A 23,002-nucleotide genomic window follows, 5' to 3' on the forward strand; every position below is an offset into this window, starting at 1 on the left:
GGAACATAGTAAGTGCTAAATGAGTACCACAATTATTATTATTCTGTGTCAGTTCATCCAGCATGCTTGGGAGTGCAAGCTAAGTCTACATAAGGACCTGGAAGAAGATATAGATCCAAGTACCTGGCTTTCTGAAAGACTGAAATGAAAGCTACACATTATCATAACAGTGAATCCAGAGTAAGTTGGTGTTCAGCAAAGGATAAATTTTCCATTTTGCAGTACTTTGTACTAAAATCGCCTCTTGATCAAAGTTCCAAGGTTAAATGGTGGAAGGTACTAGAGACTTAGGCTGCATTTGCTATCATTAGTGAGTTGTAATTGTTAACATTAACAGTATTAAAAGAAAAAGGTCTGGCTAACTCGGTTATGCCAGTAAAGATGCAAAATTCTGACTTTGTTGCAGTAAACTAGATGGCATTATCTGAAGGCTGTTGTGCCCTAGGAGAGTATTTAGGTCAAATGAGAGAGAAGTTGGTCAGAGAGAGGGAAAAGAAGACAGGAAGAGGACAAAGAGACCAATGAGAGTATTGAAGGGATGAGGTGGAGAATAACGAATAAAGAAAATACTTTGTATTTCCACAATGCCTTTCTCTGAGTTGCATTCTGTGTTGCGTCCAGGCCAACATGTTGGAGCCAGAGGCTCTCTGCTCTTTTTCAAGACAAATATGCTCACAGTTGAATCTATCAATCAGTAGTATTTATTGAGTGCTTACTGTGTATTGACCACTGTACTAAGCTCTTGGGAGAGTACAATATAACAGAGTTGGTAGTCAAGATCCCTGCCCTCCAGAAGTTTTTAATTTGGAAAAAAACAGTGATTCACAGCTGGTGAATGGATTCAGAACAATTCAGAATGACTCAGAACTTTAATTTCTTGACTCCTAGTCCAATGTTCCATTTGCCAACAGACCTACTATTCCAGTTATGTTCTCCACTTACAGCACAGGATGCTACTGCAATTACCCAGCTGACCCCTGCTCTACTGCCTTTAAGACACTCAATCAACTCTCTCCCTCCTAATTACTTATACACTCTTCTCCCACTACACTCAGCTCACACTCTTTATTCCTCTCAAGATAACTTATTGACTGGGCCCGGTTCTTATCCCTCCCTCTGAAGAATTCTTGCTTACGCTCTGCCTCCTGCTTCACAGCCAACAGACCGCAGCTTTTGTCATCCTCAAAGCCCTTGTGAAAGCACATCTCCTTTCCTGATTAATCTCTCATTTCCCCACTTTATATCCCCCAGCTTCCATTTTGGCACTTCTAAGCCACCATAATATTTAAGTACACACAGCCCTGCATAGCACTTATGTACATATCCATATGCTTAGTTACTCCCTCATATCCATAATTTATTTTAGTGTCTGTCTTCTCTGCTGGACAGTAAGATACTTGAGGCACTTAGAACAGTGCTTGTCACATAGTAAATGCTTAACAAATACCATAATTATTATTATTATTATTACTGATGGTAGGGATAATGTCTACTACTTCCATTATACCCTCCCACGTAATGTAGTCCAGGATTCTGCATATGGACACAATAAATGACTATTATTATCATTATTATTACTGTAATATTTGTTAAATCCTTACCATATGTAAAGCACCATTCTAAGACCTGGGGTAGATACAAATTAATCAGCACAAACACTGTCCCTCTCCCACATGGGGCTCACAATCTAATAATAATAATAATAATAATGTTGGCATTTGTTAAGCACTTACTATGAGCAAAGCACTGTTCTAAGCTCTGGGGGAGATACAAGGTCATCAGGTTGTCCCACGTGGGGCTCACAGTCTTAATCCCTATTTTACAGATGAGGAAACTGAGGCTCAGAGAAGTTAAGTGACTTGCCCAAGTCACACAGCAGACATGTGGCGGAGCTGGGATTTGAACCCATGACCTCTGACTCCAAAGCCCGGGCTCTTTCCACTGAGCCACGCTAACCCCCATTTTACAGATGAGGTAACAGAGGTAAAGAGAAGTTAAGTGACTTGTCCAAGCAGCAAGCAACTGGCGGAGCTGGGATTAGAATCCCTGGCCTGTGCTCTTTCACTAGGTCACACTGCTTCTCGTGGAGCAATAAATCCCATTGACGGATTGATTGATTAATTGATGAATGGGGAGGGGAAAGGAAAAGGGCTTAGTGAAGCTTCAGTTTCATTTCCTGCCCAGCTCAGGGAGAATCACTATATAAATATCTGAATAAGCAGCTGCTGCTTTCTCCTCTTCTCTCACTATTACTGCAAAAGCCCAGAATGTTGGCAGGTTGTCTAGGGTCATCTCCCTTTCCCTGGTCTTAAAGTTGCTCACAGCGTGTTAGCCAGGTGGGGTCAGGGCTGAAATGAATCACATTCCTGTTCTGGTGCACCTACCAGTCATGCTCCACGAAGCAAGAAGATGAGGTTGACCGCCCATGGCCATTGGCCCAAGCTAATCAAATTAAGACCTCTTGCAAGCTTGTGAGACTCTGATCGATTCCAGCATTGATGCCTATCTGTTGGGCAAGGTGCAGAACAAGTGTTGAATAAGTGTAAGTAAGAGCACCTTATGATTGTCTCTCCCCTCCAATCTGACCTTGATAATTTACTACTATAACATGACCTGCATACTCTGCCCTTCTAACACCAATCTACTCATTGTACCCTGATCTAGTCTCTCTCACCACTGAACCCTTGTTCACATCATCCCTCTGGTCTGGAATTCCCTCATCCCCCATATCGGGCAACCACCTCTCTCCATCTTCAGAGCCCTACTAAAATCACATTTCCTCCAAGAGGACTTCCCCTACTAAGCCCTCTTCCCTGTCCAAGCCCTCCCTTCTACGTTGCCTTATACACTTGGGTCTTGAGCACTTTGATTTTCACCTCTCCCAGACTCCTACAGCACTTACATACATATGTGTCTGTAATTTAATTTACTGCCTGTCTCCCCCTCTAACCAGTAAGCTCACTGTGGGGAGGGAATGTGTCTGTTGTTTTGCTATACTGTACCCTCCTAAGGGCTTAGTACAGCACTCTGCACACAGTAAGCAATCAATAAATACCACTGAATGATTGACTGATAGTACGTTACAGTAATCACTGTGGAACTTGGGACTCAACCAAGGACTTTTCTACTTACCCCTCCACCCCTCACAAAATCTGATAGCTCTTTATGTACATATCCTAAAACCTTACTGCTAATTTGTAAGCTCCTTGAGGTCAGGGATCACACCTACTAACTCTACTGTAGTCTCCTACGTGCTTTGCATAGTGCTCTGCAGAGAGTAAGTTTTTAATAAGTACTTTAGACTGAATATAATAAAGCATATTAGACTTTAAGCTCCAGACTGTAGACTGTACACTCCTTGTGGACAGGGAACACATCTACCATCCCTGTTATACTGTACACTCCAAGCACTTAGAACAATATTCTGCACACAGTAAGTGCTCAATAAATATGATTGATTGATTGCTATTACCTGTACAAAGTCATATGTTGGTAACCTATAGGCATTTTAGAAATGGAGAAAATAAGCCTTAGAAAAGTTAAAAAAAATTCCTGAATTCATAGAACTCAATGGAAAAGCCACAGTTAGAACTCACAAAACACTTGAGCCTCTCTCGGCCCCAAGAAAATACACTGAAACTCCCAGTAGGCCCAGGAATCCAAACTTCTGCTGGAGTAGATCTGTTATGTACAAAAAACTAAAACCTCTGACCAAATAAATCTAAGGAGTCATCACAAGCAGTGTGCTGGAGCACATTTCTATAGCAATTTAAAAGAACTTCAACTCTTCAGCTCAACAGCCCCGTGGGAATCAAGACCATGTCTGATCTGATAATCTTAAATCTGCCCTAACTCCTAGCACATTGCTCTGCTAAGCACTTAATGACTACCATGACTAACTCCAGTTCCTTGGGACAGTCATCAATATCATCTACAGCAACATTTATGTGGCATAGCAGGATGGCAGACAGCGATCAGGAATGGGGTGACTGTCTTAAAGGACAGGTCTTGGGACAGTTAAAACATCAAGAGGGAGAAAGGGAAACAGTTCTTGCTCTGTGGGAACTCAACACAACAAGCCAATTCACTTACACGAGGCCTCCAGGGTCGTCCTAGTGCAAATGAAGTTGCTGCTTCACCTCTTCCCCTCCCCATTCCCTGACTTACTACACCACCAGGACTCCCAATGACTATCGACTGTAAGCTTGTTGTGGGCAGGGAACGTGTCTACCGACTCCCTTGTAAGTGTACTCTTCCAAGCACTTAGTAATAATAAGAATGGCAGTATTTAAATGCTCACTATGTGCCAGCACTGTTCTAAGCACTGGGCTAGATACAAGGTAATCAGGTTGGCCCAGGTGGGGTTCACAGTCTTGGTCCCCATTTTACAGATGAGGTAAGTGAGGCACAGAGAAGTCAAGTGACTTACCCAAAGTCACACAGCCGATCAGTGGCAGAGCCGGGATTAGAACACACGACTTCTGACTCCCAAGCCCATGCTTTTCCCCCTAAACCACATTGCTTCTCGAGTACAGGGTGTTCTGCACCCAGTAAGAGCTCAATAAATAGGATTGATTGATTGTTTTACTCTCCTCTTCTAGCTGGGAGAGCCAGGAACAGCGATAGCATGAGACCGCCTCAACTCTCAGAGCGGAGGGAAGGCTGTGGCCATTGCCGTGATGGTGACTGCAGCCGCAGCTGTAACTGTTGCCCTCTGAGCCGTGAGGACTCAGAACTCTGCTCCTCTAGACACACTGCCGTTCCCTCTTGTATGTATCATCATCCTTGCTTTTTATATAGTTTTTGTGTTTCTGTTCTTTCATTCTTCCTTATGCTCCTGTCACCTGTTCCCTTTCTCTTCTTGTATTCTTAGATTGTGAGCACTTTGAAAGCTACAGAGCGTGTCTAATTTCACCAGGTACTTTTTCCCAGCACTTAGTATAGTGTCCTGCAGAAAATAAATGCTTAATAAATACCACTGCAGGCTTCTACTATTACTATTACTACTACAACTATATGATGCGGAAAGAATCGTCAGTCACGCATCAGTTTCATCACTCTCATACAATGTCAGTGGCATCCCATTCAAATTTTAAAGATAGCTATATATATGTACCTTGTCCAGAGCACTATATTGGGCACTTCGGAATGTACAATAGCTAAAACCCCAATCATAAATGGCAATCTATTATCTGGTTTAATCGCCTGTTACACATACAGTATTGGGATGCAGGGATTCAAATTTGAAACCTCACTGACAGTCTGGTAAGACATGTAACTTCGGAAACCTCAAATGAAAAGAAGAGCAAGAACTTCCTCAGCTGAGAGGAATTCATATTCATTCGCGAGTTGTGAAACAAACATTTCTGAAACATTGTGTTTGTGAAAGCCTTTGCAGCCCTTCCTATTAGCTATTCCTCAAGTACTCCTTGCAATTGGGCCAGGGCTGTTATTTCCAATATTATAGATAAGAAAACAAAGACTCAGTGACAAAAGTGCAGAGATGAAAAAGAAAATGAATTCAGTCTCCATTCTCTTGCCTAGCCCACTGAGTCCCACTTTCTCCTTCAGTCCGTGGACAGAGATTTCTCCTAGAAGGAGAAGTAACCACACCCTGAAACTGTAATGTGCTTTTTTTGGTTTGTTTTTCTGGGTATGATGATCTGAAGCAAAAGTTGTCAACAAACCAGGTATCGGAACCTGTAAGACTATTTCATAAAATTGTAGCAGGCCCAGCCATCTTGGCAGACAGTGGGAACAAATAATAGAAACTCACAAGGAGTAGAAGCAGCCCCGAAGCAAGTGTAGGCCAGCAATTGGGACAAGAGTTGCTTTTCTTGAGAAGCAAAGCCCTTCAACCCAGCAAAGATCTATCCTTAAGTGCAACCAGTGCAGCAGTGTGTGTTGGTTATGCATTGGTCTTTTCGGTCACACTGGCTCACCTCCAGTATCATCATCCTAGAAAATGAAGGGCAGCTATATATATGTGAATATGTAATATATATATTACATATAATAAGAGACATCTTTGTAATATACCATGGGCTTTGAGGCATGCAGGGGATATTTTCTTTGGTCACCTGCTGCCACCCAACAGTGGCTTCTGTTCTTGCTGCTATGTGTGCCACTGAAAGGTTGGCTTGGCTCCAAGAAGACTGAGTGAGTGTGGGTGTGTGTGGGGGTAAAGAGGTGAATGGAGATGCTTAAAGGGAAGGAGGGTTTTTGTGATGGAAGACAAGATGAGTTGGGGAATTCTTGCAGAGGAGCTACGTGGATAATTGGAGGGAGATTGCTTCAGGTGACACCTTGAAACAGCAGAGAGAAGAAAGTACACCAGAACAACTAACCCCGCAATCACTATTCACTTGGCTGTTGAATTTGGGTAAATCACTTCCCTCTTTCTGGTACTCAATTTTCCCACCTGAAAAAGAAAAGAAAGGTCTTCCCCCAGTCACTGCTATAACGTTGTTGTGAGGATTAGCAGTGATGCGTGCAAAAAAAATGGGTTAAATAAAAACATTTAGTGAGACGTACCAGGAGGCAGGGGTCATTACTTTAAGCTAGTCAAAAATCTAGGGTTAGATCCAGGTTATATTTCTCTAGCTTAAGACTCTGAAAAATCACTTTCCCCATTTTCTGAAACCCTGTTAAAGAGAAGAACATCTTGCAGAATTCGTGACCACTACAAATTGTACTTGGAAGGAAGAGCTGAAGTCCAGGACTCCCTTTGTTCCAGCTGATTGTGATAACAAGGAACTTAAGGTCACTAACCACTTTTTTAAAATGTATGGTTTTGCTAAGCACTTACTAGGTGTCCGGCACTTAACTAAGCAGTGAGGTAGATACAAGCCAATAATAATGATGGCATTTGTTAAGCACTTACTATGTGACAAGCACTGTTCTAAGCACTGGGCTAGATACAAGGTAATCAGGCTGTTTCCACATGGGGCTCACATTCTTAATCCCCATTTTACAGATAAGGTAACTGAGGCACAGATAAGCTAAGTGGCTTGTCCAAGGTCACACAGCTGACAAGTGGCGGGGCTGGGATTAGAACCCGTGTCTCAGGTTGGACACAGTCCAGTGCCACAAGGTGCTTTCAGTTTTAATCCCCATTTCCAAATGAGGTAACTGAGGCACAAAGATGTGAAATGACTTGCCCAAGGTCACAGAGCAGACAAGTGGCAGAACCAGGATTAGAACCCAGGTCCTTCTGACTCCCAGAATTGTGTTCTTTGACCAGACCACACTGCTGTAGTAGTGGATTTCCACCCTCCCTCCACAGGAGCAAAGGGTAGAACAGGAGTCTGCCTGCACTGTGTGTACTAAGGATTTTCTGCCAGTAGACTTCAGGGGTCAGAGCTGAGAATTGTCTCTCTCCTTTCTTCCATGATCTTTGTGGCAAAGAACGATTCAGTGAATTGCATAATATGGTGGATAGAGCATGGGCTGGGAGTCAGAAGATCATGAATTCGAATCCTGGCTCTGTCACTTGCCTGCTATGTCAACTTGGGAAAATCACTTCACTTCTCTGTGCCTTAGTTACTTCATCTGTAAAATGGGGATTGAGACTGTGAGCACCACGTGGGACAGATACCGTGGCTGACCAGGTTTGCTTGTATCCAACCCGTTGCTTAGTACAGTGCCTGGCACATAGTAAGCACTTAACTTACTTTCCAAAGAGAAACAGCATGGCTCAGTGGAAAGAGAACCGGCTTGGGGGTCCGAGGTCATGGGTTCTAATCCCACCTCCACCACATGTCTGCTGTGTACCTTGGGCAAGTCACATAACTTCTCTGAGCCTCAGTTACCTCATCTGTAAAATGGGGATTAAGACTGTGAGCCCCACGTGGGACAACCTGATCACCCTTTATCCGCCCCCCACCCCCACCCCCGGGCTTAGAACAGTACTTTGTACATAGTAAGCGCTTAACAAATGCCATCATAATTATTAACAAATACTACAATTATTATTATTATAATTGAGATCAGCAACCTTTATCGAATACCTGATGTATGCAAGGTACTGCATTTTGTTACTTAGAAACATAAGCTACAAAGACTGGTCCCCATCCTCAATGAGCATACATTTTGACAAGGATGATAATGATGAAATCTCCTGATACAGAAAACCCAGGTAAGAATACAGTTGGAGTTATATCCTGTCCGTCAAGGCCTCGAGCCTTCGTTAGAAATGAAAAAAGAGCCAATGGTGGGGTTAAAGTCCAGAAAGCATGAAAAGTCCCCTTAATGCCAACAGTACTGACCTGCTGGCATCTGTTCTACTAAAAGTGATGTTCTATTATTGCAACTATAGGGAGAGTAGGATCAGAGGCAGAACGCAGGGGAGGAGGAGAGAAGGCATAGGGATGTGGCAATTCTGGCAGGTACAAGCCAGTAACTGAGCATCAGGTGGGCAGGGTCAGTCAGTCAATTGGATTTATTGAGCACTTACTACATGCAGGGCACTGTACTAAGCATTTGGGAAAGTACAATGCAACTATAAACAGTCACACTCCCTGCCCTCAATGAGCTTACAGTCTAGACGGGGAGACAGTAATATAAATAATAAATACATTACAGATATGTACATAAATACTGTGGGATCTGCGAGGCGGGGTGAATAAAGGGAGCAAGTCAGGGAGACGCAGAAGGGAGTGGGAGTTGGGTATGGCACAGAGTGAGGTTGGGAAGATGATGGGCCCACAGTGGAGCCAGGTGTAGGGCCGCAGAGGATGGAGTCTGTAGTGGAGCCAGGGAGATCACAGACCAACACCAGAATGAAGCATGAATCCAGGAGGAGAGTAGTGCAGAAAGCCAGGCTGGGAAGACATGAGACTGGGGTGAAAGGAGGGGGTGACAGAGAGGAGAGGAGAGCCCAAAGGTCAGGTCTTCTCCTCAAATCCTCTCCCTCTAGACTGAGAGCACCTTGTGGGCAGGAAATGCCTCTACCAACTCTACTGGGAAACCAGCATGCATAGTGAATAAAGCATGGGCCTAGGAGTCAGCTCTGCCAACTTGTCTGCTGTGTGACCTTTGGCGAGTCACTTCACTTCTCTGGGCCTCAGTTACCTCATCTGTAAAATGGGGATTGAGACTGTGAGCTCCACATGGGACAGAGACTGTGTCCAACCTGACTTGCTTGTATAATAATAATAATAATAATAATAATAATGATAGCATTTATTAAGCGCTTACTATGTGCAAAGCACAGTTCTAAGCACTGGGGAGTTTACAAGGTGATCATGTTGTCCCACGGGGGGCTCACAGACTTAATCCCCATTTTACAGATGAGGGAACTGAGTCACAGAGAAGTTAAGTGACTTGCCCAAAGTCACACAGCTGACAACTGGCGGAGCTGTGATTTGAACACATGACCTCTGACTCCAAAGCCCATGTTCCTTCCACTGAGCCACGCTGCTTCTCTTGTATCCCCCTTAGTGTTTAGTACGGTGCTTGGGACACAGTAAACACTTAAATACCACAGTTATTATTATTACTATCATTATTATTAATGGAAAGAGCATGGGCCTGGGATCCAGAGAACCTGCTTCTAATCCCATCTCTACTATTTGCCTGCTGTGGGACCTTAGGCAAGTCACTTAACTTCTCTGTGCCTCAGTTTCCTCACCTGTATAATGGGGATTCAATGCCTGCTCTTTTTCTGACTTAGACTGTGAGTTCCACAGGGGACAGGAGCTGTATCTGATCCAACAAACTTGTATCTACTCCAGCACTTAGAGACTGTGAGCTTGTTGTGGGCAGGAATTGTCTCTACTGCTGGATTGTACTTTCCCACTTAGTATAGTGTGCTGCACACAGTAAGAGCTCAATAAATATGACTGAATGAATGAACAGTGCTTGACACATATTAAGTGCTTAACAGATACCATAATTATTATTGTGATTACTGTATCGTTCTCTCCAAAGCACCTACTACAGTTCTCAACACACAGTAAGTGCTCAGTAAATACCGCTGATTGATCCATCCTGTAAGGGTTTCAGATACTTGTGACCTAGAGACTCGAGAGAAAGTTTCTCTTAATAAACTCTCTCCCAAGCACTTAAAACAGTGCCCAGCACACTCTAGGTTCTCAGTAAATACTACTGATTGATTGGGTTCTTGTATCGCCTAGTTGAAAAGACTTATTTAGCAGATCCAGAATAGGAAGATGTTCCTGAGACCGACATCACAGTTGGAATCCTGTCATCTCCTCCAACACATTCTCTTCCTTTATTGGGTCACAGGCTGCTCTGATAGCAGTAGCTGGCAGCCAAAATCTCAACCAGGTATTTCAACCCATGACCTTTTGACTTCTGGGGGGAAATGTGCAACTATGCAGAACTCACCCTGTGTCACCTTGTGCTCTGGAAAAGGTTTTCTAACAACTGTTTCAGAACTGATAGTCACACTCTGCTTTTTACAGAAAATCTTGAATTGGGTTGACAGGCTCCAGGAGGGGGAGTCAGCAAAATCTATCAAATGGCTCTAATCACCTCCCCTGCCTCCCAAATAATCTGGAGAGGGTTTGGGGGTGACTTTAAGTGTAGAGGTGGAAGGAGGAAAGAGTGGAAAATGTCTAGCTCAGTATACACACAGGGCACAAGGCTTTGGCCTGTAAGTGCAGCTGCAGGTTACTTTGAGGGTGAGGGAAAACTGCTGTAACCACAAGATAAACACTTCCACATCTTTTCTCTTCTAAAAAGTTTGGGGATGTTTCTTTTCAAACCAACAGCAGAGGTTTCACCGCATCCGCAATATTCGATGACTTTTACAAACAGAAATGCCTGCTTTTTAATAAGTAGGGCTTTGCATTATGGTACATGTGCAAGGTCTGACCTTTTCATAGGAAAAAACATTCATAACCAAAACCTATATATAGAAGACTTCAGACTGGAGCAGATAAAGATGTAGGTCATATGACTTTTTTTGTAAGCATAATGTAGGAGGGAGGTAGCAGACTCTTTAAAAGTCATGAAATTCTGTTACTGCCTTAAGCCTCTTTAATATTTACTGAAACACTTAGGGGTTGACCTTTTTTTTTTGTTAGGAGTAGGACTTAAAAATAAAAGCTCATGTCACTAGGCAGGTAACTGCCTGGCCAAAGGGTAGTGCATGGTCATATGTATTTTGATAGTTTTCAGAATTTGAATGATTTATTACTGGGAGTCCTATATCCAATGTCTTTTGGATCACAACCCTCTCACTCTAGCCCCCAAATAATTACTTTCTCCCAAATGGAGAGACTGTTGACAAAGAGGCCATGCCACTTAGCCTGGAGTCTCCAATTTGAGGAAGGGTCAGGCTTCAGAGAGAAGGCAGGGATGAGGAAAGGGGAGGGAGGGAGAGAATGTGTGAGAGAGAGAGAAAGAGAGGGAGAGAGAGGATGAGAGAAAGGGAGAGAAAAGGGGGAGGGGAGGCAGGGAAGGAGCTAGGGGGAAGGAAAAGAGAGGGAGAGGGAAAGGAGAGAGTGGGATAAAGGATAATAGGGAAGAGGAGAGAGGGAAAAAGCCAGCCCTGCATTAGGAGAGAGAGCATCAGTTCTTGTTCCTGCTCTCAGACACCTCCCATCTCCCCAACTTCAGCCCCTAGAAGTGTCCGCAGCCGCCTGCAAAAACAGACCCTTCCTCCCCACCCACACCTCTGCCCAGCTGCTAACTCTTCATTTCCCCCCACCTTCCTTCACCCCAGGTCGGCCATGCCAACCACTACGGCCCTGGATTGTGCCCCCACCGCGAAGTTCAGGATCGCGACAGGGGCCCTTATCCAGGGACAGAGGGATCCTCCACCGTAGCTGCTGCTTCAGTGGAGGCTCAGACACAAGCTGTACTCCTGAAGGAGTGATGTCAGCAGTGGCAGTGGCTTGGAGGTGCAGTCCCCAGCCTGCTTCCTTCCCCCACTTCCCCCACCTCCCAGCCCGGTCTCGAAATTACTCACCAGGCTCAGCTGCTGCCTTCTGTTTCAGAGCCAAAATGTCCAGGTGAGAGAGGTTCTCTTCCCCTGCCTAGCTCCTCACTTCTTTTGGGTCAAAGAGAGCAGGATGATATGAGGGTGCATCTTCTTCCCACATCCTTCTGTCAATCCATCAGTGGCATTTGTTGAGTGTCTACTGTGTGCAGGGCACTGTACTGAGCGTTTGGGAGAGGATCTCTCCCATCTGTTGACACGTATGAGTACTGCAGTTAGCCATGTCTTTAAAAAACTTGCTGAGTCTTCGTAAACATAGGTTATTTTGGGATACACATATGTTCTGAAAGAACTAAGGCAGGTGAGTGGGCAAGGTCCTTGTTTGCAGGACTGTCCCACCAACACTGAGATGGCAGGTCATTTTGTCTAAGCTGAATGCATCACGATGTAGAGTTCATACACTGAAATGCTTAGAGCTTATAACGAAGATGAAGACTTAGTTTAGATCTGTGATTAATAATTGTAATAAATCATTAATAGAGAAGCAGCATAGCCTAGTGGATAGAGTTACGGTCCTGGGAGTCAGAAGGACCTGGGTTCTGCCACTTGTCTGCTATGTGACCTTGGGAAAATCAATAAAATTATCTGTGCCTCAGTTACCTCATCTGCAAATTTGGGATTAAGACTGTGAGCCCCATGAGGGACAGGGATTGTGTGGAACCTGATTACCCTGTATCCATCCCAGCACTTAACACATTACCTGGAACATAATAAGCTCTTAACAAATACCATAAAAAATTGTGGATTTTCTTAAGGGCCTGCTATGTGACAAACTCTGATGTAGGTACAATCAAATCAGAACCAGTGCCTGCCCCACACGGGCTTCACAGTCAAAGTGGGAGAGAGAACAAGTATCTTATCCGCAGTTTGTAGATGAGGAAAGTGAAGCACACAGAAGTTAAGTGACTAACCCAAGTTCCCACAGCAAGTGAATGGTGAAAGAGGGATTGTAATACACATCCTTGACTTCCAGTCCTAAGATTTTCCCACCAGGTCAGGCTGCTTCTCCATGGAATTTTGAATGGGGCAAAGTGTTTGGTCATTCTAGGTATGCCTTACACTGCTTCACTTAGTTCCAAAAGAAATAGGAGGATACTGACGCTCAGAATTCAGGTCCTTGTGAAAAGACAGACTAAAGGAGACTATTCCTGACCTTTACTTGAAGTCTTGTCCTCATCACAGAGAAAAATGAAAAGGCAAAAGAGGGCCTCTGTCTCTCATTAAGAGGCTTGTCTCTTGGGCCACTTCTAGTCAGTCAGTCAGTCAGTCATATTTACTGAGCACTTACTGGGTGCAGAGCACTGTACTAAATGCTTGGGAGAGTACAATATAACAATATAACAGACACATTTCCTGCTTAGTCTAAGGAAGACAGAAATTGTTTAGGAAAGGTGTTTTCTATGCAGTATCTATACTGGCTGGGGAAAAGCAAGCAAATTTTTAAAAAATTGGGTGAGGTTGTGGTGCCAACAACCTCACCATTCTTCAGATTTCCATATCTGCCACTGTTTTGGGCCACAACCACTCTTTAAAAAGAATGGTGGGTTAGTGGCTTTGGAACCACCTTTACACTGCACCACAGAATATTCTACTACTTTTGGCTGGGGTAAATATGGGCTGCAGGAACACCAAGTGGAAGCCAAGGTCTTCCATATCCTTATGCACCAGAAGTTGGGATTTATTGCAAATGAATTTGAAGTTGGTAATTCACAGCACTCTAATGCCAACTGATAATTTTTTCCTAACATAGTTTGATAGGTGCAACTTGTTCCACATGTAAGCACCATTACTGTCCAGGTGACAAGAGGCCCTTATTCCCTTCTTGCTGAGGCTGTAACTCCCTTATACTGCTTGAACTTGGGAAATCATTTCACAGAAGCACTCTTGTCTACTGGATAGACTATGACCCTGGGAGTCAGAGGACATGGGTTTTAATCCCACCTCCACCACTTTTCTGCTGCGTGACCTTAGCCAAGTCATTTAAATTCTCTTTGCCTCAGTTACCTCATCTGTAAAATGGGGATTTAGACTGTGAGCCCCATGTGGGACACGGGCTGTGTCCACCTCTGATTTGCTTGCAACTACCTCCATGCTTAGTACAGTGCCTGGCACATAGTAAGCACTTAACAAATACCACAAAAAAGGAAGACAAAGGAGAGGAAAATTTTGTTCCTGCCAACCCAGTTTTTAAGTGCTAATACAAATATGGATAAAATTTGCATAATTTTTACAAGGCTAAAAATCTCCATCTGTAGTCAGTAAAATAACAGAAATTGACCTCTAGATAACACTACTCTCTTCTTATGGGTCTCTATTTTAACCTTCCACTTGCATTTAAAGAGGAGGGTTTTCCACAGCTCTGGTGAAATTCAGGATGTAGAGAAATGATTTGGAGACTTTGATTTGGAGACTTTCAGATCCAGAAAGTCCATGTGGAGAAGTGTGGGTCCTGAAGGACCTAATTAACTGGCTTTTTGTTATGGAGGACTGGTATTATTGACCAAATCTACACCAGGAAGAGGTATTCTCCCCTAACAAATTCTTCAGAAAAACTTAAATTTTAGCCCCAGTTCTATGTAGAATAAGCCTAACTCACTCACCTCCCTCTCAGGATCACACCTGGAGAGTTTTCAGTACTCTACCAGTCTCGGCTATGGAAGGGAGAGACAGGCAGAAGTATACCCATTCCATTCCTAGCTTGGACAGTGGCTAGCAAGTGAAAAGCAATCTGCTACAAGTCAAAACTCACTTGTCCTGGGCAGCAGCTGCGTGGGAGAGAGTCAAGGGCAGAGACTTAGTTTACTGTGTGGAAGAAGGCCATGATAAACCACTTCTGCATTTTTACAAAGAAAACTGCATGGATACACTACCAGAATGACTGCAGATGGAGGTGGGGCATTCTGGGAGAGATGTGTCCACGGAGTCACTATGGATCGGAGATGACTTGACAGTATAAGACAAGACAACTCACTTATACTCCTGACATGGCTTTGAAGGTACAATAACTTGTTAGGTCTTCCAGGAACCCTATCTCCACCAAGCCCTCTCTGGGGACTTTGACATCATCAAGTGAAGCTAATGGACAAAGAGAATTTCAGACTTCTGTCTCTTTCATCATTCCCCACCTGCCTTCCTCCTACTGAAGCAGACCCCAGAACCCAACACAGAGGTGATAGGATGCTGGGGGAAGAAGGAGGCAGGGGATCCAGCACCCTATCAGAGTCAACTATCAATTGGACCAACATGTGGCCCAGGGCACAAGGAGGCACCTGCAGACATATGTTCCCAAACTTAACTGCTGTTCTCAAGACCAAGGGAGCTAAAGAGCCCCGAAAATATACTAGTTGCCAATATCCCTTTGATTGGATTGAAAGCAAGCCCTGAGCCACAGCAGCTTTTAAGCAGCAGGAAGCATCCGCTGAGATTCATTTTATTGTCTGAAAATTGCCATGCAGTCACCTGCTGTGACTCGGCCATTGTGTTCTTTGACTGGTGAGACAGTCAACCAGGATGCCAAGTAGTTTCATTCCTTGACCACAATAAAAGCCACCTTTTCCTCGAAAATTGGACTTGAATAGCCCCAACACATTCTGAACAGCCAAAAGCCCAGCCCCAAGGTCGTATTAATTTTAAATCTCCTCCTCTGGGTTCGAAAGAGAAGACTGGAGAAGAAAGAGCCAACACCCAAAACTCAAGACTGGAGAAGAAAGAGTCAACCACCCAGTGCTCTGAGGCCTGCCATTCACAGGCGTATATGTTCACACCTATGTAAAGCTGCCCAGAAACACTGCTGCATACAGGCTCTTACCTCCCACAGACACTGGCCTGTTTATCGAAAGCCTAATGTGTAGGTGTGTTTGAAATGATTTTTGGAAACTGAAATTACTTCAGAGATAATAGACTCCCAGGGTGTAGGTGTAGCATACAAATAAAAAGAGAGTTCATACTGAACATTTAAAATTCAGGGTAGGTGTTTTCTCTCAAAAACCTCCATGACTTATATAATCTGAAAACAATCTTCTTTCCTCTGGAAATTCGAAGACATAGGCCCTAACATGGGTACTTGAGACTGAGTTCGGTCGGTTCTTTTTTTTTACTGAGATCTGATTCTCTTTTGAATGCAGCCTGCTATTTCAGTCTACCAAAACCTATAGGGCAAATTTACTCTGAGTCATACATTTTTTACATGTCAGAGAATTTACCTTCAAACTGCTTTTCTCATTTTACTCCAACCATTACACATTCACAGGAAGGCCTTACCAGTTTCAGGACTTTCATCTTGTCTCACAACATCTTTAAGGTGGACCAAGAAGGGCTGGCTGGTTTTATTTTAAAAGAATGCTCATCATTACCCTTCTTATTGCTACTGTTGCAGTTGATGTGAAATGAACTGATCATAATAACTAAAAATAGAGAGTCACATCAGAATAAAATGATAGGTCAAGACTAGAATTCTTCTGTCTCATTGGATTTACTTCTATGGAAGAGCACCACCCTCCTGATGTAGTTTGGTTTTCCATTTCCAACAGAATAAATGCTAGATGGTTGACCCGGCCTCTCTCATCAGGTTGCACCAAATTCTCATCTCAATCCAAAACGGATTCAAGTTAACAGGACCAACTATTTAGCTTGGCACAGGTGAGAAGATGTATCCTCCTCAAGGAAATCAAGCATTTCTTTTGCCTTTATTTGGTCCTTTTCTATTTCTCATTTGTTGTCCTTTGAGACAAGTATGCAAAATCCTTTGAGCAAACGGTTTAGATCATGATGTAATTGTTCTCTTTTGTATTATGCTTGATCCCGCCAAATATCCAACCATATTGAACTCAACAGTGTTGTGGCTGGGGTCGAAAGTGGAAATACGAAAATAGCTTGCCTTGAGGTATGTTTTTGACCCTTCCCCGGAGCAGGAAGTTTGATGTCTAAGCTGAGACATCATGATTGTGCAGGTGAACAACAAATTCACCATCAAAATAACAGGCCACTAACACAAAATAAAATGAGAGTGATTCTTCTGTAAAATGAAGGCTTGGCCTTAGATATCCAAGTAGGTGTGAATTTGGGCAAAGATGAAAGGTGTCCAGTGGGGTCTGTACAGTTACATTCATGGCAAGCATTTTCCAACATGATTTTCCCGAAGTATGCAACTAGCATTTACATATCACAAATGATGGCCCTGATGAAGAGTCTTTCATCTGGAAAGAAAGATGAATAAGAGGGAGTTCAGAGTCAGCCAAGCAAAATGATAACAGGAAGAATGAAAATGCACCAGCTACATCTTCTCCCAGAATGAGAACACTGGGAGTTCTCAGTCAAATGAAACACTCTGAACCAGAAAAAAGAGATGCCTCCTTTCCATGATTCAATCAACGTGTAAACGTCTTGCTTAATTGAATCAAATGCTCTGGGTTTTTATGGTATTTGTTAAATGCTTACCATGTGCCAGGCATTGTACTAAGTGCTGGGGTTGATGCCAACTAATCAGATTGGTACAGTCCATGTCCCACATGGGGCTCACAGTATTAATTCTCATTTTACAGTTGAGGTAACTGAGGCACAGAGAATTAAATAACTTGCCAAAGGTCACACAGCAGACAAGCGGTGGAGTCAGGATTAGAATCCAGGTCCTTCTGCCTCCCAGGCCCAGGCTCTATCCACTAAAACAACAAGGTCATGCCCCCTTCCAAGTGTTTTCCTGTGAGCTGAAATAACAAAAAAAGAATTCTCTCAAGCCTTGTGGCTTGGAATTTTAGCCTTCCCTGGGCCAATGGACTAGGTGCACAATGGGGATTGTGGAATTTACTTTCTTGGAAATCATGCTGCCAAAGTAACATACCAGCTGGTCCACTGGGGTAAGACCAATGTTGTGTTTGTTTTTCCCCAGCACATTGGATGAGGGAGCAAGATGATTTTGGAAGCCAATAAGAGTCCCAGAGAATATGTGAACCTATTGATTCTTCATTCACCTTCGACATGAATGCCGAGTCTAAAGGATCTGGATGTGGAAGCTAGTTATCATGGGACAACATTTCTCCATTACAGGATGAAAATGATTGGCCTGATAACCCCTTGAGTAGTTTTTAATAACCTGCTCTCAGTCAGCATCTGTATCACCTTGTGGAACAGGTGTCTCTAAATTCCATATTCTCAAGGCAAGAGAGAGAGAGAGAGAGAGAGAGAGAGAGAGAGAGAGAGAGAGAGAGAGAGAGAGAAGACTGAATGACTCAGTTGGTGAAACCTCAGGTCTTATCTCCAGAATGTTATTGATAATCTGAGTCTAGTGTGAGATCTTAAGTGAAATGAATTGGTGGTTTCAGTTCCGGATCTGGTGAGCAAAAAAAAAAAAATTAAAAAAAAATCACTCTTTGTAATTCAGTGCTTGCTTGTCTGTGCTTCAGGAAGCCACACTGACTGAAGCCGAGCATGGAAACTGACTCATCTCTAGACCTTTGAGAGATTAACCTCTCGGCCCCCAGACTGTGGGTTGGAGGGAGTGCATGATGGGTAAATTTGTCCAAGAGTCACCCAATCAAACCTGGAGAGTGGGGAACTGAAAACCTAGTTCTCCAGAGTTTGCTCCCCTTTAACCTTCGGCTTCATCACCATTATCGAAGTGAACCAAAAATCCCAAAGGAGATCTTCAGTATAAACCATGACTTAGTCCTCTGATAATTTCTACTTCACACCTTTAGAAACTATCTTTAATGGGCTGAGAAGAGTCCTAGGCTTCCAAGTAGTGATTGATTTTGGGATGGGGTCTTGGGAGATGTAGAAGTAGAAACAGGGCAAGGAGGAAGGGGGAAAAGAGGAGGAAGAGCAGCAGGGGAAAGGAACTGAGAAGGTAAGAGAGTGGGGAACCTGAGAGTCTGGAAACTTCAGAACAACTGGGAGGGAGGAGAGAGGGAAAGAGAGAGAGAGAAATAGAGAGTGAGTGAATCAACCCCTAGGAATAGAGTCCAGAAGCACAGTGAACAGAGGCAGAGCAGAGACAGTTGAAAGATCAGGAGTTCTCACAGAGACTGCCACAGGGAGAGGGACAGCAGAAGGAGACAGGCATGAGCAAAGTAAGGTATCCAGGTGGAGGACCAGGTATTTTTGCCAGTACAACCTGAAATAAGGCAGCACTAACATGAACAGACTTAAGAGTTATATTTATTTATATACTTAGTAGAGTGCATATATACAGTACTAAGTACTTAGTACAGTGCCCAGCACATAGTAACTGCTTAACAAATACCGTAATTATTATGTAAATAAAAGTAAACAGTAAATCTCTACTTAAATTAAATGTTTCCACTATACTCAAACAAGGGAATAAGTGCATTTTGGGGTGGAAGTAGGGGAGGAAAGAGAAGTAGAGGAGTTGTTTAGATGAAGTGAAGTCCAAGGTAACTCACCCTCTTCCATTTTAGAAAGACTACAAGGAGTAAATCAGGTTTCAGAAGTTGTGCTTGAGTGAAGGAAAGGAGAGGCTTACTACAATGCCATGAACACTGTGAACACCCAATAAATATTATCAATTGATTGACTGAGGACTTGGGAAGCAATGAGTTGCCAGGAGAATACTCTGGGCAAATGACAGCATTGTAGAGAACAAATTCAAGTCAGTGAAGAAAATGGTGTTGGTGATTACTCTTTTCCCCGTGCATTTGGGAAGGCAGAATGTGTATGGGGGTATTTAGTTCCACGGAGTCCCAAGGTAACAAGAGCAAGTCAGTTCTCCAGATGGGAAGCCTTCAATTTGACTCCCGAATCCTTATTCAAACCACCACAGAGTTATTTTCTCCCAGGTAAATCAACATATCCATTGGCTGGGACTAAATAGAAAGAGAGAGTCACAGTAGAAGTGCAGCCTTGGAGAAAAAGAAAAGTAGGGCAGTTAAAAAGTAGTATGTCTGCCACAGGCTTGGGAGTATACCAGTGGCAGAAATCAATTCAGGCAGGCTCCATTCACTGGGCACCGACAAGTAGGTAAAGCAAGTTGAAGATGCCATGCCCCTGGCCACTCAGCATCTGGGAAACAGGCTCAACATTTAGAGTTTCTTATTGTTAGTTTTTTAGGTCACAATGTTCCTGGCAAAGCTCCCTGCTAGATGTACATCTCTCATGCAAGATTTAGATCACTCCTTTCAGGCAGAGCTCCACGGAAACACCACCTATGATTTCTGCATGGAGTCTGATGGGGCCCAGATAGATTGTTCCTGGGCACTTATCGCTCCCAAGACAATCACTGGGAGTGGGGCAGAGAGACAAACTGCAGCCTCCGGCCCTCACGGATGATCATTATTTCTGTTGTTGATTTAACATCGAGTGTCTGTGGCCTGCTGGGTACTGAAAGGAATGTATGAAAAATAGAGTCTCAGTTCTCAAGGAGTTTACAGATCGAGGAGAGTGCTGAATAACCAGAATCGAACAAACAAGGGAAATTATTGTTTTCTTGCCTAATAAAAACTTCCATCCAATTCACTAGATCCAGGATAACAGTGGATAAAGGGCCTGGCTTCAGTTCCCTGTATTGTCTTTTGGAAACAATTTCACAGCTTGAAATTTCAGGGATGTCACTCCAGCTCTGCCCTTTGGGGCATTTTCTCCACTGAAATGTGTCCTTGCTTTAAAATACAAATTCATTTATTCTAAGCATCTTGCTGGGCAATTTCTCCTTTTGGAGGGAAGATTTTTAAAATGACAAATGGCACTTTAAATGCTGAGAAATGATCTCTCTAAATGGAGCCCTTCTGATTGGCTCCAAAACCCATTTCTTTTCCCCTGTTCCCTTTCTTCATTCCTCTTGCTGTTGCTTGTAAATTTCAGTCTTGTACAAAACACCTCAGTAAGAAACTGGCCATTTGAACAAGAGGAAACACCACAGGGCTGAAATTTTCATTCAGAGCCAGAGTCCAGGATCTGGTTTCAATGAGCTCTCTTGGGATAACAAAATTAAAACCTACTTGTCCTTATTTGGTTCAAAACTGGAGAGAAGGAGAATGGGAGCATGGTTCAACAGAGGGACTCAGAGCAAGGAAGGGGGATGTGTTTAGTTTAAACCGAAACATCTAGACTCTGATCCAGTGCTTATAACAGTGCCCAACACTTAGAACAGTGCTTGGCACATAGTAAGAGCTTGACAAATACCAACATTATTATCTAGGAACAGAGATGTAGTCCACATCAACCAAGCAGGTTTTATTAAGGAAGGGGGATCCTTGGAGAAAGCTTTGGCTGCTGACCATCTGGGACACCCTCTGTATGTTATCTGTGGCCTAGGCCTTTGCTCAGGTGGACGAGCAGTGGGCTGGTGTTTGCTGCCTGCTTCATTTTCCTTCAAGGGCTGAATTGGGAACTTTCTGTTAAACAATCTTAGACCCAATTCTAGGCTGGCTCATCCTGATGACAGTTCCAAACAGACCAGAGATTGACTCCAGACAGAGAGGCCCTATGTGTGTAAAACCCCCACCCTCCATTCCTCTTCCTTTCCTCACCCCCCAACCCCCATCCCAGCTCCTCCTCTCCCCACCCTCCCACCCAGGTACACATGCTTGAACCTGGAAATTTACGGGAATGTGTGGTTGAATGTGTAGGGTATTGGTAAGTCTGCTTTAAACTTGCTTTGCTTAAGGGTGCTTCCCTTGGCAGGTATGATAAATGTTGCAAGCCCTGCCAAGTAGGACATAAGTACAACAAGCCGGTGAAAAGTCTTTATCTAAATGGCTGGCTTGGGTAAGGGACAGCAACCGTGTTGTTGGGGAAAGAGGCTCTTGGGATATTTTCCTCCCTAAAGAAATGAAAAATCAGTGTCCTGTTGGTAATGACAGGCAGAGAAACCTGGGGGACATTTTGTTTTACAACACCGGCTGCATCCAGATGGGAGTTATTTAATAAAGGCAGCAAAAGCGAAGCCGATGCAGGAATTTGACAGGAATAAGTCTCTTTTCCTCTCATAAAGATTTAAATCCTTCTCCAAATCATCTGAGACAGCGATGGAAAGCTTCTCTGAGTTGATTTTGTGTAATGCACAGCCTTATGTTATGTGTGAAGGCATTTAATAAAGATTATTTAATGATGATTTATGAAGTATGATGCGTCATGCAGCTTGTCGGTGGAAGCACAATGAGGAGAGCCTGGTGCGGCTCTAGACGTTGAAATCCAGGACACCTCATCGGTTGTGAGGAAGTAGGTAAAAATGAAAAATTGCTTATCAAAAGAAAGAGTCTGAAAGAAGATGAGGGCATTCTTCCTTTGCCAGAACTGCTTACCCATCTCTGGCCATTTCTATTAATTAGGCCAAAGCAAAGCAAAACCAGTCCCTTCACATTGAGGTAAACTCCCCCAAAGCCTGAGCTCCTCTCTGGCTTTAAGTGCACATAACTTCCGAAGGAACCGACTTCTTACCTTCCATTAGGCTGCTCTTTAGTCAGTCGCCACTTGGTTGTACAATTTAGCAGTAACTTGTTAAATAACATCCAGCAACTAAATCGTACAACCCAAGCAGTAACTTACTAATTAACACCCCATGGCCCGAGTTCATGCAGCTTCCAAAGAGGCCTAATTTACCACTGGGAGTAGTTTAGGCCTCGGGAAAAATCTGGCTTATTATATTCAATTTAAAACAATAATAACAATAACAGAAATCCACCCCCAGACTGTCTCACCCAACAACTCACCTCAGACCACAGCAAAGGTTGCAATGACCAAGGATTCTCTCCTAAAATAGGGCAAAGACTCCTCAAGATGACACAGCACTGTTTATAGGAGGACAGGTCACAGTAGGTACTTCTTTTCTAGCTCTAGGCCAGCTAGTAGAGTCAATGAGGGGAGGCAGAGGTGGTTGGATGGGACCAAACTTGAGCCCACTGCTTTAGTTATGTCCCAAATTTGTAAGAGAACACGGACCTGGGAGTTAAAAGGTCATGGGTTCTAATCCCATCTCCGCTACTTGTCTACTCTGTGGCCTTGGGCAAGTCAATCACTTCTCTGTGCCTCAGTTACCCCATCTGCAAAATGGGGATTGAGATTGTGAGCATCACGTGAAATAGG

General features: G+C 43.6%; 1 non-coding gene across 1 annotated transcript; it reads left to right on the forward strand.

The window, feature by feature from the left end:
• Nucleotides 1–14,569: 14,569 nt before the first annotated feature.
• On the forward strand, nt 14,570–14,707 carry LOC119931072. The gene has a single exon (XR_005451938.1). It is a non-coding gene; the product is annotated as a small nucleolar RNA SNORA7 (small nucleolar RNA).
• Nucleotides 14,708–23,002: the final 8,295 nt, after the last annotated feature.

Source organism: Tachyglossus aculeatus, chromosome 7 (assembly GCF_015852505.1).
Source record: "Tachyglossus aculeatus isolate mTacAcu1 chromosome 7, mTacAcu1.pri, whole genome shotgun sequence".
Taxonomy (NCBI): Eukaryota; Metazoa; Chordata; class Mammalia; order Monotremata; family Tachyglossidae; genus Tachyglossus; species Tachyglossus aculeatus.